General features: G+C 42.6%; 1 long non-coding RNA gene across 1 annotated transcript in view; it reads right to left on the reverse strand.

Moving 5' to 3' along the window:
• Positions 1-7,990: 7,990 nt before the first annotated feature.
• The window catches only part of LOC131280549 (uncharacterized), a 79,607-nt gene continuing 73,780 nt past the window's right edge, over positions 7,991-13,817 (reverse strand). Inside the window, exon 6 of the long non-coding RNA XR_009188163.1 lies at positions 7,991-8,201. This is a non-coding gene — a long non-coding RNA (uncharacterized lncRNA). The remainder of the gene's footprint in view (positions 8,202-13,817) is intronic.

Here is a 13,817-nt window from a genome sequence, read left to right on the forward strand (position 1 = left end):
TGATTTCTGATTTGTTGATTGGATTCAGCCAGGTTTTCCTGATTACTGGTTTGGTTTGTAGATTTTTGTTGCTTTCTGGTCATTATTTAATCTTGACGGATTTAATCAGTTCCTTAGCTTCTTTGTCTACTCTTGGGGATGAATTAGCTGTTGTTTTTGCGTAAGTGTTATATCTTCTGTTTGTCACTTTGTTCTTTTTATTCTAATTTCTTGCTGTTGGTTAAGTTCACTTTAAAGGAAAGTATTAGTGCCAGGGAAAGGCAATTGTGTAAGCAAGGGAAAAGTGTAAAGTAGTATTGGTGATATAGGTTAACAAAACAAGAATATGAGATGTGGGAGGATGGAGGTTAGATTCATGGAAATTGTGTAGAGTTATAGCAGTAGGTAGAGTACCTATTATGAGGTAGATGATTGAATATGGGAGGAATGTGGTATGAGCTAAAAAGCTGTTGTTTTCGTGAGAGAGGAAAAAAAGAAAAGAAAGGTAATAGTTTCAAGAGTGGATAACAGACAGAAAACAAAACAAAAGTATTAGAAATTAAGACTTAGACACTTCGTTGATCAAAGAAAGGGAGGTGGGAGGTGGAATATAGGAGAGACAGTAGATGATGGCAGATATCAAGATGTAGGGGAAAGAGGATAGTGTAGGTCACCTAAATCAGTTCACATAGAAATGAGGCAGTGGAGGATGAGAAAACCTCAGCAAATGTGAGGTGTTTCCTGGCACACCTATTGTATAACTGAGTTAAAATAAAATAAGTAGAAGATGAGGGACACGAGGGGGAGAGAAAACAGAAAAAGAAAACAAATAAAAAAATAAAAAATAAAAATTTAAAAAAAGGGGGAAGAGAAGAAAGGAAGAAAGGAAAAGGGGGTGGGCTAAGGGTGGGGAACAGGTAGGGGAAAGAAAAAAAACACAGATATACACGATCCACTATTAAAAACACCACCTAAACAACAACCACCACAAAAAAACCCCTAACTAACTGAATATTTGGGGGATATGCTGTGAGAACAGACTAGGGGATAATGTGGTGTTAGCAATCAGGACATTTAAAAAAAAGTAAAAAATAAGACAAAATGAAAATAAAAACAAAACAAAATGAAACGATAAAGAAAAATCGCCAATGTTGAAGGCTAGGGCTTTCAAGGACCTCAGATGGACCTCAGGGCGTGATGGATTCAGGGGTGGAAAGTCTGAGATATTAAAGACTCAAGAGGTGTGATTCTCTGGGGTGTGGGCCACCAGAGTTTAGGGGATTCAGACCAGGCAACCTCCAATCTGGTCAACAGGAAGCCTAGGAGCCCCGTAGTGTAACACAGCCCTCAGGGATCCCCACAGCTGGGCGCCAGCCCTATGGGGGAAGTCAGATCTGCAAACTCTATATTATGTCGGAACCCTGCAATTCACTTACTTAGTAGGGCTCATTAATGTGAGTATATCGCCACTTCAGCTTTTGGACAGCTCCCGCCCTGGGCTTCCATAACACTGCCACTTGAGGGCGTCTTTACACCGCAGCCATTTTACTGGCACAGATCTGAAGCCTGGCCCGTGACGCCGAAAACAGATTCCAAAACCGGAATTCCCAAGCTTCGCAAAATATTCCCTAATTGGCTTCTACACGTGTCCCCCTCCCTCACCGCACCCTGAGACAACTTCCAATTATGTTCCTTTATTGCCTACAGCCTAATTCGGTTGCAGATTGGCAGCTGGGGTGTGGCGGTGGGGCTTCAAGCGGAAGTGCTATTATTTGTGTCCGCCATCAAAAATTTTCCTCTGCTTCACAACAGAACACCGTCTATCTCCCCAAATCGATCCGCAAAGGCAACCCGTCGCATCAACCCGCTAACAGCCCACCCAGGACTCGCGAACTGCCTAGCACCGCAGAGCCACCAAAAAGCTGAGCTGCTGCGCGGCACCACGGCTCCACCCACCCCCAAGAGGGAGGAACTCGTGTGCGGGTCTCACCTCCGGTCAATAGAACCCAAATTATATCTTATAGACTGATCCTCTCCGTTACCTTTCCACCAAATCGATGTCCAGACACTTCCTGCCCTGCAAAAATCCTGAAAAAGCCCCGCCTGGGAGAACCTCCAGCCGCGCCCAGCCGTTTCTTCCCAGGAGAAATTGCAAGGCAAGTTCACTCCTCTTATAATTATTTATAACCATACAGACTATAATTATATTACTTTAAGACAAATATTACCTTCACAGAACACATTCCCTTACTTAAAGTTACCACAATACCTTCTACAACTTGCCACATGCATTTAAGTTCCAAGAGTTTATGAAAATTAGCCATCCTTAGGACGAAACACAGCTTTTAGAAAAAACTTATTTTCAGTCAGCATTCCCACAAACTTTTAACCTTCTTTAATATTCATTTAAGTTTTACATCCTTCATTTTATCCTGTGAGGAAAAATAAACTATTCATTTCAATCTAGGCAAGAACTATTTTTTATGAAAAGACTTATAGTAATTTTGTTAATCAAGACTTACAATTTTTTATCATTGTAGATATCTTATTAACATTTAAACTTATGTATTAAAAATAATGAATAAATTTTTAAAAAGTAAAAAAAAGACAATTTTTTATCATTGTAGATATCTTATTAACATTTAAACTTATGTATTATATAAGCAATTATTTAATAATTTTTGGCCATTTGAATAGAACTCTTTATATTTATTAATTTATATCACCATCCGGAGGTATCAAAATGTACACTGACATTGAACAAACAGACAAACACAAAACAATTACAACACACTAACAGAAACATACAGTTTACAATTGACTCATAAATCTTACTTTCTTGGTATAGTTGCTTTTAAGTTCTCTGTTATAGCATATGTTAGATTGTACTTTTTAAAATTTCTTCTGGAATCCATGTTGCCTGTAACATGCAAGCTTGTGCTTGGAAACATTTTTATTCGTTATTAGCAATTAGTTAAGATAACTTGAGCAGCATAAATGTAGCTAAGCTCTTATTTAGGAGTTTAGACAGACCGTTAACACACATTTTTTATTACTACTCTGTAAGACTATACTGAGACTTGAAGTTCAGTAGTAAACTACTGATTTAAAACTGAAAATTCCTTTTAACACCTTGATAAAAATTTTGTACTAATTTTATTATTTTGGTTAAAGAGGCCCAATCAGAATTAGCATGGAAACAAAACACAAGGGAAGGCAATTAGGTAGGTGCAGAGGGTTGTACTGGATACACAGAAGATATTTCATTAGGACATTTCACTGAGCTTTTGATGATGAAAGGGTTAATATTCCCCATTCACCTCAATCTCCCAGTCTTGTTCCAATTTACTTTCTTTCATTTCAAATTTACTTATGGGCTTAGGAAATAATTTCATCTTTCTCAACTTTCTTCAGACTGTAAAGGATTTAAAGCTGCCGCTATCTGGTGGTGTAAGGTCCATACTGATAATGGAATGAATTCCTTTTTTTCATATGCTCTTCATAAAGCTTTCATTACACATCTCCACTGTTTCAAATTTAAAACATTAGCCACTGAGGCTGAAGCCAGCAACAATGCTTTTGTGTTAAAGCTAACAATTCTAGTAATTCATAGCTTTTTACAGGCACCCCATTAACTTTCAGTAAAGTTACTAATGCGAATATGCTTCCACACGTCCCATTTAATTACCCACTACCCTGATCACTTCATGGAAAATGTTACTTAAAAGAAGACTCGAGTCACTCTGCTTTGGATGTCACATGACCCTCAATGAGGTCTTTTCCGTGGTTCCTGATACTGATTTGGAAGACACTTCTTCAGGCCCCACGTTGTGCGCCAGATGTTGGAGATTGGGACCCAAACGGTATCGGGAATGAAAGAAAGAGAAAAGGGAGAAGGAAACAAAGAAAAAGAAAGAGTGTAAAAGAAAGAACAGGAGAACTGGGACCAGGGGATCTGCGAGTAATAACTTCTCAGAGAACTTTATTGTTTACAAGGGGCTCTCTATATACCCCAGTGTACGTGACAAAGAGCAGGAATGTGTAGCCTATGTGCCAATAAGCAGGAACACGTAGCATACATGACATCAAGCAGCAACATGTATTAACTATCAGCATTACCTATAGTCTAAGGAATTTTAAAAAATCTTATCTCAAGGTACAAAGTCTAAGTGTTCTATTCACTACAAAAGGTATGTGCTCATCTTTTCTTTCAGCCTTTAACAGCTTCATCCCATTTGCCTGGAACTCTTAATTACCACATTCCTTAGGGTGCAAGCGTAGCCATGGAGACAGCACTAGCATGGAGACAGCACGCCTCTCCTGGAGAGGCCACTGTGCCTCAGTTTCCAACAGATTTCAAACCAAAATCAGATCGTAGGTAAATGGAAGAAAATTGCTGAAAATCTGGATGTAAAACTGGTGTCATTACAGGAACGTCTGGATGAGGTGAATGCTGCCTTGGACGCAGCATTGAGACTTACAGAACAGTTAGATCTGAAGAAGGAACAAATTGAAGAACTTAAAAGAGAAAATGAGCTCCGACAGGAAGTGCTGGATGATGTACAAAAGATATTGATGAATTTAGTAAACTGCACAGAAGGAAAAGTGGACAAAGTTCTAATGAGAAACCTCTTCATTGGACATTTTCACACACCAAAAAACAAATGTCATGAGGTGTTAAGATTTTTGGGAAGCATCCTGGGTATCAAAAAGGAAGAATAAGATCTATTTTTCACTGAAGACATGGGCAGAGATACTAGGTGGGTGAATGGTCGGCTTGCAGGGGGATCAAAAAGTGTCCCCACCACACATCTGAAACTGAATCAACAGAGTGTACTTAACAGTTCTTTTTCAGAACTTTTTCTTAAATTTCTAGAAACAATCTCACACATCTGTCCCAGCACCAAAACTTTCTGTTCATGCCATGAAACCTCTAGATTCACCAGGAAAGACAAAACTAGCCATAAATGTAGCACCATGTTTTAAAGATACAGCAGAGACCAGAACCAGAAGAGCAGATGGGAGTCCAGTGTTACCTAGGGTCTGCAGCTGTGCCTCTTATCAACCTAGCTGGACTTGGAAGTGGTGGGCCTGGGAATCTTCTTTTAAAAGCCATTTCAGATGAGTTGCCCATATATACCCCTTTGCCATGTTAACTGACAACAATGTTGGAGCTACATTGAAAGACTTTTTAAAGCAAGAGGTGATTCTCAAGCTAGAAAAAATATAGCACTTTGAAACAAGCAAACCAACCTTGAACATTAGGTGTTTATGTTTTATCACAATGTGGCCTTTTGGAAGAAGTCACGTATTTGTTTGTAGTTGTACTTTCCTTATGTTCAATAAAAACATCCTTAAAGTACTTTTAGAAATTACAGATGTTATAGAAAAAGTGTTTGCTATATAATATGCCCTTTCTTCTCTGAATTGAACCCATTTAAACTAAAAACATTGATCTTTTATCATAATATATAAAAGGGAAAAAGAAAGAAATGCAAATAGCCATGTAACGGTTCTTTATTTCCTTCTCTGATTTTGTTAAGAGATGAAACCTGTGGCTAGTTACCCAGAGCTGAGCCTCAGGAGAGAGTGGACTCTGGGGGGGTAAGGCAGGGATCTCGGCAGGGACAGGCAGCCAGCTGTGCCACGGGGCAGGACCTGAGGATCACCAGTGCTGACCCTGGTGAGAAAGCATCTCTGCTGGTGCTTTCATTTGCACACTTCACAGCCTCAGCGCTGTAAGTTTTCACACTAAATAAATCTCCATTATGATTTACTTGATTTAACTTAATGTGTGAGGGAGAATTCCTGCATCTATGCATTGGGACTGGCTCCCAGTGCAGGACAAGGCGCTGATATCCAGGCTACAGGTCAGGGAATACAGATGGGGAGAGTGAGATGAGAAGGAGGGGCTCCTGACAGGGCCCAGTATTTCCTCTCCTAGGAACACCCCACATCACTTTCTTCACTCTGCTGATCGATATATGTACAGGGCCTTCATGAAGTCCAGGCAAGTGGCTGTAAGAATGTGCTTCCTGAACTGCTCCTTCCAGAATTAGCACAGGGATCCCCAAACCCATAATCCTTCCTCTCTGTCCCATGCTCCCTCCCCCGGGCCCCTTTCCAGTGACTGCACGGCCTCTGCCACCACCCTGACCACCAAGACATTGTTTACTTTGGCTCCAGGAAGACATGACTGTCTTGTGGACATCATATCTCCTGTCTCCTCATCAGTGCCTCCAGAGTCTCTCAATCCCCTTTCCCATTCCATGTGCCAGACCCTTGAAGTCCACCTATGGTCATCTCACCCATTTCCCCGAATCCAGAAAACCCATTCCGAAAGTCCAATGCTGACACACTAGGACCTGCTTAATAAATTGGGTTCATGTCTCCAGCTGTTCGTCCCTCTACACCCGATCTGCTTGTGGGAAACCTATGCCTGATTCAGGAGTTTCAGTTCACCCAACTTGATAGCCTCTAAGAGCTTCCTGTCTCACACAGTATACTCACATGCAAAATTACGGGACTGACATACTTAAACTATGCCATTCCTACCCTTCACACTGCACAGAATCGGCTTCTGTCATTTATTATTAATATTTTTACTGTTTGTGTAAGTAGAAATTCTAAGTGATGAGAACATTAAAATAAATCATGTGTTCTACCATGGAGTAATATCAATGACCTACAACGATGAATTAATTTGAATGTTTTGGAATTTTTGCTTGGTATTGATCTATATCTCCTCTGACCATATTTTTTTCCTCTGACCACATTTTATATGTACACACAGAGATATGGAGATAGAGAATGAGTCCCAGGGTCCTGTGTCTGTGCATGTGCTGATATACAGCCCAAGTGGTTCCTCTCCCTTGGAAAATGCTGACATCACGTAAACAAGTGGAGCACAAAGTGTTCCATCAAGAGTCATGGGTACTCTTCCCAAGAAATTGAGTGCCCTTCCCAAGAAAACCTAATGAACGTGACTCTATGACAGAAACACCTAAGACCTGAGGGTCAGTAGTCATAAGGAAAGAAGGCAAAGGCAATGAGGGAGGGACTGTGAGGCCAGAACCAGGTCTGCCCTTCAGGGAGCCCAGGAGGGGGCTGGACTGAGTGGGATCAGGACCAACGAGCTGAAGCTCTTCCCAGGAGCGGGGAGTGGAGGCAGGGAAGGGCCTTACTGCCAGGTTCCTGGACTTCCTCTCTCATCTCACCTCCAGCTTCAACTTTCTGGTTCCTTTCCTGGCTTTCAAAATCATAAGTTATATTCTTAGAGAAAATGCCTATCAGATGATGGCAGAGCCTAGAGTGACACTGAGGAAGGTGGAAGACACCATGACTTTCCCTTTTGCCTTTGTTCTGTGCCCTGGGAGCCCCAGCACGGCCCCCAGTGCCTTTCCTCATCTGACTCTAAAGAGATATGAGGGAAATGACTTAGCACAGAATTATTCTGAAAACTCCAAACAGTCTACCCTTTTGTCCAAGGTTGAATATTCCCTGAGCAATTCATGGTTAAACACTAATGCATCAGAGATACTCTGTGTCCTCCAAGCTCCCAAATAGTAAATGATGGTTGTAGCTTCCTCATGACCAGGAAGATGAGCTGGACCCATCTGATGCTGCGGTCGGGTTGCTATTCTGTGTCTAAGATATAAATGTTACCTTTTTTGTTTCTTTCTCTTTCCATTGACTTCAGATAAGGTTATCTAAATGTGTACAGTATATTTGACATATATAATTTCCTAGAAGAGGAGAGTGTCAAGTGGGGGCATCTTCAAACTGACCCCTTTTTGAAAAGGACATCCACAAAAAGCAGCAGCAGATTATAAACTACCTTGCAGGGGTCTTTATCCCAGCAACATTTTTCCTCCACCAATTAAGAATTTTGGAATCACAAAGCAAAATGGGCTTGAGAGATGTATGCACAAGCAAAGCATGTGCCCTTCCACAAGTGTCCCCACACTTGCTTAGAGAGCTTTGATTTGACCACCATATCCCATCTGTTCTTCTAAAGCACCAAGAGAAAAGCATCTGAGCAGAGTGCACAGCAGGGTCCAATTCTCAGAGAGTTTTCATTTGGGCAACTGGGCATTACTCTAAGAGAAACCAGAACAGTACAGATTCTGGATTCACTCACTTTTCATTGTTGTTGCATCATCATCTTGCTGCATGACTCACTTGCGTGGGCACTTCTTCACCACACAGGCACTCGGCATGAACTAAATGATCCAGAAGTTAAGGAGATAAAGGACAAACGAGATGTTTTTAAAAAGTTATGTAAGGAAAAAGACCTCTTAATCGAAGCAAAAAGTGCCAAGTAACTTTCGTTAAATGAAAATTTCACTAATAAAGTGAATGAAAATGAACTTTGAAGGCAGGCAGTAACAAACCTGAAGGAGAGAATATCAATTTTAGAAACGGACATTTCTAAACTGAAAGAGGAAAATGAAAAAATAGCAGAAACATCTAGGGTAAAAGAAACAGAACATCAAGCATTAAAAGAGGCTAATACCATGATGTCGATGATGCAGTAAGAAAGGGAGTTTGAGTGCCAGGCAATGAAGGAGAAGGCTCTTGTTTTGGAACAACTACTCAAAGGAAAGGAACAGGACAAGACTGGGGAGTTAGATCAGCTTTTAAATGCAGTGAAATCCATGCAGGAGAAGGCAGCTGTGTTTCAACAGGAGAGAGATCAAGTCCTGTTGTCCTGAAATAGAAACAAATGGAAAACCATGCCCTGCAGAGTGAGGTACAACATTTACATAACAAGGAATTACACTTAAACCGGGAGCTAGAGAGCCTGCATAAGCATGTTTTACAATCAGAAGACTCTTCTACTCGTGAAGCTTTGGCTGCAGAAGACAGGGAGAACAGCCTAAGAAAGAAAGTCACAGCACTGGAAGACAAGCTACTTTCATCCCCTGATGCAATGACGGACGCAAAGTGTCAAGCCAGTTTGCAGGTAGCATCATTGCAGGTCCAACTGAATGCAGTCTCCACACAGAGGGATGAAACTGCACAACAGCTTTCCATCTCACAAGAACAAGTAAAGCAGTATGCTCTCTCCCTAGCCAACCTGCAGGGGGTACTAGACCGTTTCCAGCAAGAGGAAAAAGCTATGTATTCTGCCGAACTACCAAAGCAAAACCACCTTGTAAGGGAATGGAAGACAAAGGCAGAAAATCTGGCAGGAAAACTTTCATCACTACAGGAACGTTTGGATGAGGCGAATGCTGCATTAGACTCAGCATCGAGACTGAGAGAACAAGTAGATGGGAAGGAGGAACAAGTTAAAAATCTTAAAAAACAAAATGCATGCCAACAACAAATGCTGGATGAGGTACAAAAGAAACTGATGAATGTACTAAAGAGCACAGAAGAAAAAGTGGACAAAGTCCTAATGAGAAAGCTCTTTATTAGATACTTTCAGACATCAAAAACCAAGTGTCGTGAGGTATTAAGATTAATGGGAAGCAGTCTGGGTATGAAAAAGGAGGAAACGGAAGAGTTGTTCACTGATGGCCAGGGTGCAGTTACCAGGTGGATGAGTGGGTGGCTTGGAGGAAGATCAAAGAGTGTTCCCAATACATCTCTGAAACCTAGTCGACAGCGTGTACTTAATAGTTCTTTCTCAGAACATTTTCTGAAATTTTTACAGAGTCTCATCCATTTGTGCCACCACCAAAATTTCTTCTCATGATATGAATCTCCAAGATCCACCAGGAAGGAAACAACGAGCCACAAATGTGCCACCACATTTTAATTATACAGCAGCGTACAGAACCAGTACAAGAGCACCTGAGAATTCATTCTTAGCTCCCTGCTCTGCAGCGGTGCCTCTAATCAGCCTTCCTAGACTCGGAACTGGTGGGCCTGAAATCTTCTTTTGAAACCCAACTCAGATGTGTTGCCCACATTTACAGCTCTGCCATGCCACCTGACAACACCGCTGCAGTTAAACTGAAAGACTCTAAAGCAACGAGCAATCAAGCCAGAAACAACTGTACCACGGTGAAACAAGCAAGCCACCCTTAACCATTATGTGTATATATGTATATATTTTATCACAATGTCACCTTTTAGAAGAAGTCAGGTGTTCATTTGTACCTGTACTGTCCTTATATTTAATAAAACTATCTTTATACTTTTAGAAATTGCAGGTGTCATAGAACAAGTGTGCCATATAATTTCCCTTTTTTCCCTCTGATTCAAACCCTTTTAAACTAAATCATGTATATTTTACCATAATTGACAAAAAAGAAAGAAATGCAAATAGCCATAAAGCAGCTCTTCATTTCCTTCTCTGATTATTTTATGAGACAAGCCCTGTGACTGGTTGCCCACAGCACATCTCCAGGACACAGTAGATTCTAGAGGGGAAGGCAGGGCTCTCGGAAGAGACAGGCAGCTGGCTGTGCCATCGGGCAGGACCTGAGGATCACCAGGGGTTGACAATGTGAGAAAGCATCTCTGCTGGTGCACCGAATTGGGCAGTTCATATCCTCAGAAATGTAACTTTTATGCTACATAAATCTCTATTATGACTTACTTGGTTTAAATATAAGTCGGAGGAAGAATTCCTGAGAATTCTATGCATTGGGCCTGGCTCCCAGTGCAGGACAAGGGTGCTGACATCCGGGCTACAGGTCAGGGAGGACAGATGGAAGAGTGGGATGAGGAGGAGGGGTTACTGGCAGGGCCCTGTTTCCTCTCCGAGGAACACCCCACATCACCTTTCTCACTCTGATCGATACATACTCAGTAACTTCATGACACCCAGGCAAGTGGATGTAAGAACCTGCTTCTGAAACTGCTCCCCCCAGAATTAGCACAGGGATCCCCAAACCCATGGTCCTTCCTCTCTTGACTCTCACTCCTGGGCTCCCCTCCCCCTGGGCCCCTTCCCAGTGACTGCATGGCCACTGCCACCACCCTCTCGACTAAGACAAATTCTGTCTTGGCTCCAGGAAAACACGCCTGCCTTGTTTCTGTCATAGCCTCTCAATCCCCTTCCCCATTCCATGTGCCACCCCCTTGCAGTCCACCCAGGTCATCTCACCCAGCTTCCCCTATCCAGAAAGTCCATTCTAAAAGCCCACTGCTAACACACTAGCATCTGCTTTATAAATTGGCTTTATGACTCAACCTTTTCCTCTGTCTCCACCCCATCTACTTGTTGGAAATCTATGCTGGATTCAGGAGTTTCAGCTCACCCAACTTCAAAGCCTCTAAGACCTGCCTGTCTCACACAGTGATACTCACATGCAAAATGATGGGATTGACATACAGAAACTACTCCATTCCTACCCTTCATTGTACCAAATGGGTTTTTCTCATTAATATCATTATTATCAGTGTAAGTAGTAACTCTAAGTGATAACAATATTAAAATAAATTATGTTTTATCATGGAGTAATATCACTAATGCACAAAAGACCAACTAATCTGAATGCCTTGGAATTTCTTGTTGGTATTGATCTGTAGCTCTTCAAGCCATATTTTATATGTACACACAGAGATATGGAAATAGAGAATGGGTCCCAGGGTCCTGCGGTCTGTGCATTTGCATGGACGCAGGCCAAGTGAGTTCCTCTCTCTTGGAAAATGCTGAAATCACATACAGAAGTGAAGCACAAAGTGTTTCATCAAGAGTCATGGGTACTCAATGGGACAGTTGAAAGCTGAGTGCCCTTCCCATGAAAACCTAATGAATGTGACTCTATGACAGAAAAACCTGAGATTGAGAGCTCAGTAGTCCTACGGAGAGAAGGCAAAGGCAGTGAGGGAGATAATATGAGGCCAGAACGAGTTCTGCCCTTCAGGGAGCCCAGGAGGGGGCTGGACTGAGTGGGATCAGGACCAACGAGCTGAAGCTCTTCCCAGGACCAGGGAGTGGAGGCAGGGAAGGGCCTTCCAGCCAGCGTCCTGGGCTCCCTCTCTCATCTCACCTCCAGCTTCAAGTTTCTGGCTCCCTCCCTACTCTGAAAATCAAAAGCTATATTCTTAGAGACACGCCCATCAGATGTGGGCAGAACCTAGACTGACACTGAGGAAGGTGGAAGACATCATGACTTTCCCTTTTGCCTTTGCTATGGGCCCTGGGAGCCCCTTCTGCCTACCTGCAAGCCTCAGTTTCTGAGCCCAAGTGAATGCCACTTTTTTCTCAAACAGGCCCAAATCAATAAATTCATCCTGACCCAAATTTCTTTTCAGACATCTCAAAACTGTAGCTTCAAGAACAAAACCTTCTTTCTCCACAAAATACGTAAGGGGTTAAAAACATGCTAGTCCAGATCCCTGCCTCTTATGAACATTGAAAGAGTCATACCATGGGGTGATATTCTGGATCACTATTGCCAACACATGCTGAAGCCAGCTAGTAAGACAGGAAGTCAAGAGTCAGATCTGGAACCTGGCAAAGAGTCCAGAGGGACATCAGTAACCTCAAGATGGCTGTGGGACCCCTCAAACAGTTCTGGCATCCAGAAGACAATTTCCTCCACAAGCCAGGAGAAGCCCAGGATATTCCACAAGGACTTAATAATTGGATCCTCCTGGGGGATTGATGGGAGAGGAAATCAATCAAAACAACAAACAGCTGCAACACATACCCTGCCGTTAGCAAAGTGTGGAATAATTTATAGTTTGAACGCAAGCGCCAAGCTCTCCTGCGCTCTTGCCTTCACCCTGTCTCAGTCCCAGTGCTGGGTTGCCCTGCTTCTGCCTTCTGCACCCTTCTCCCGCTGAGTTCTACCACATGGATCAACATGCAAGTCAAACCTGGACACTTATAAACTATAATGGGAAATTGTAGTCTGTAACTCAGCCTGCTTGATCACTTCTCAGCATCTTTCTCTCTACCTGGGACCTGTGATCCGTCATTTTCTCCCATTTCTCTTCCCACCCGACCTGAATAAATTACTGGCCTAACTCAACAGATGTGCTCTTCTTTTTTCCCCTCGATGTGCTCTTGAAATTCACTTCTGCAGCTCAGTCAAGAACCTAGACAAAATCTGGTAACAATGCCATGAACTGTCAGTAGCCTCTTGATTAGTGGAAACAGAGGGTTCTTAAGGTCCTTGAAAATAATCAGAGGGCAGAGTCAGCTTTACAACTCCCACTGGAGAAGCTAGCTATCTTATATAGAGATGGGGATTCTCTTTCTGAATGATGAGATCATTCTCCTTTTAAGAATTTCAAACAAAAGGATGAGAGGTCACTCATTGCTGACAGCAATCTCCTCATTGATTGTAGAAGAATTCTGCCATCTATGCCATCAACTCACTGATTAAAGTCCAGGAAAGACCCTTGTATAGAAATTAGCTCAGTGCTTTCTTTTTTTTTTTTTTTCTTTTTTTTTTAAAGATTTATTTATTTATTTAATTTCCCCCCTCCCCTGGTTGTCTGTTCTTGGTGTCTATTTGCTGCCTCTTGTTTCTTTGTCCGCTTCTATTGTCGCAAGCGGCACGGAAGTGTGGGTGGCGCCATTCCTGGGCAGGCTGCTCTTTCTTTTCACGCTGGGCGGCTCTCCTCACGGGCGCACTCCTTGCGCGTGGGGCTCCCCCATGCGGGGGACACCCTTGCGTGGCATGGCACTCCTTGCGCGCATCAGCACTGCGCATGGCCAGCTCCACACGGGTCAAGGAGGCCCAGGGTTTGAACCGCGGACCTCCCATATGGTAGACGGACGCCCTAACCACTGGGCCAAAGTCCATTTCCCAGCTCAGTGCTTTCTTGACCAAACAAATGCACACTTCACCTGATTGAGTTGACAAAGTCTACCCATTACACCAACTGAAAATGGGCAAGGTAGAGACTTAAATCTTCAGGCTTTT

Source organism: Dasypus novemcinctus, chromosome 12 (assembly GCF_030445035.2).
Source record: "Dasypus novemcinctus isolate mDasNov1 chromosome 12, mDasNov1.1.hap2, whole genome shotgun sequence".
NCBI classification, from domain to species: domain Eukaryota; kingdom Metazoa; phylum Chordata; class Mammalia; order Cingulata; family Dasypodidae; genus Dasypus; species Dasypus novemcinctus.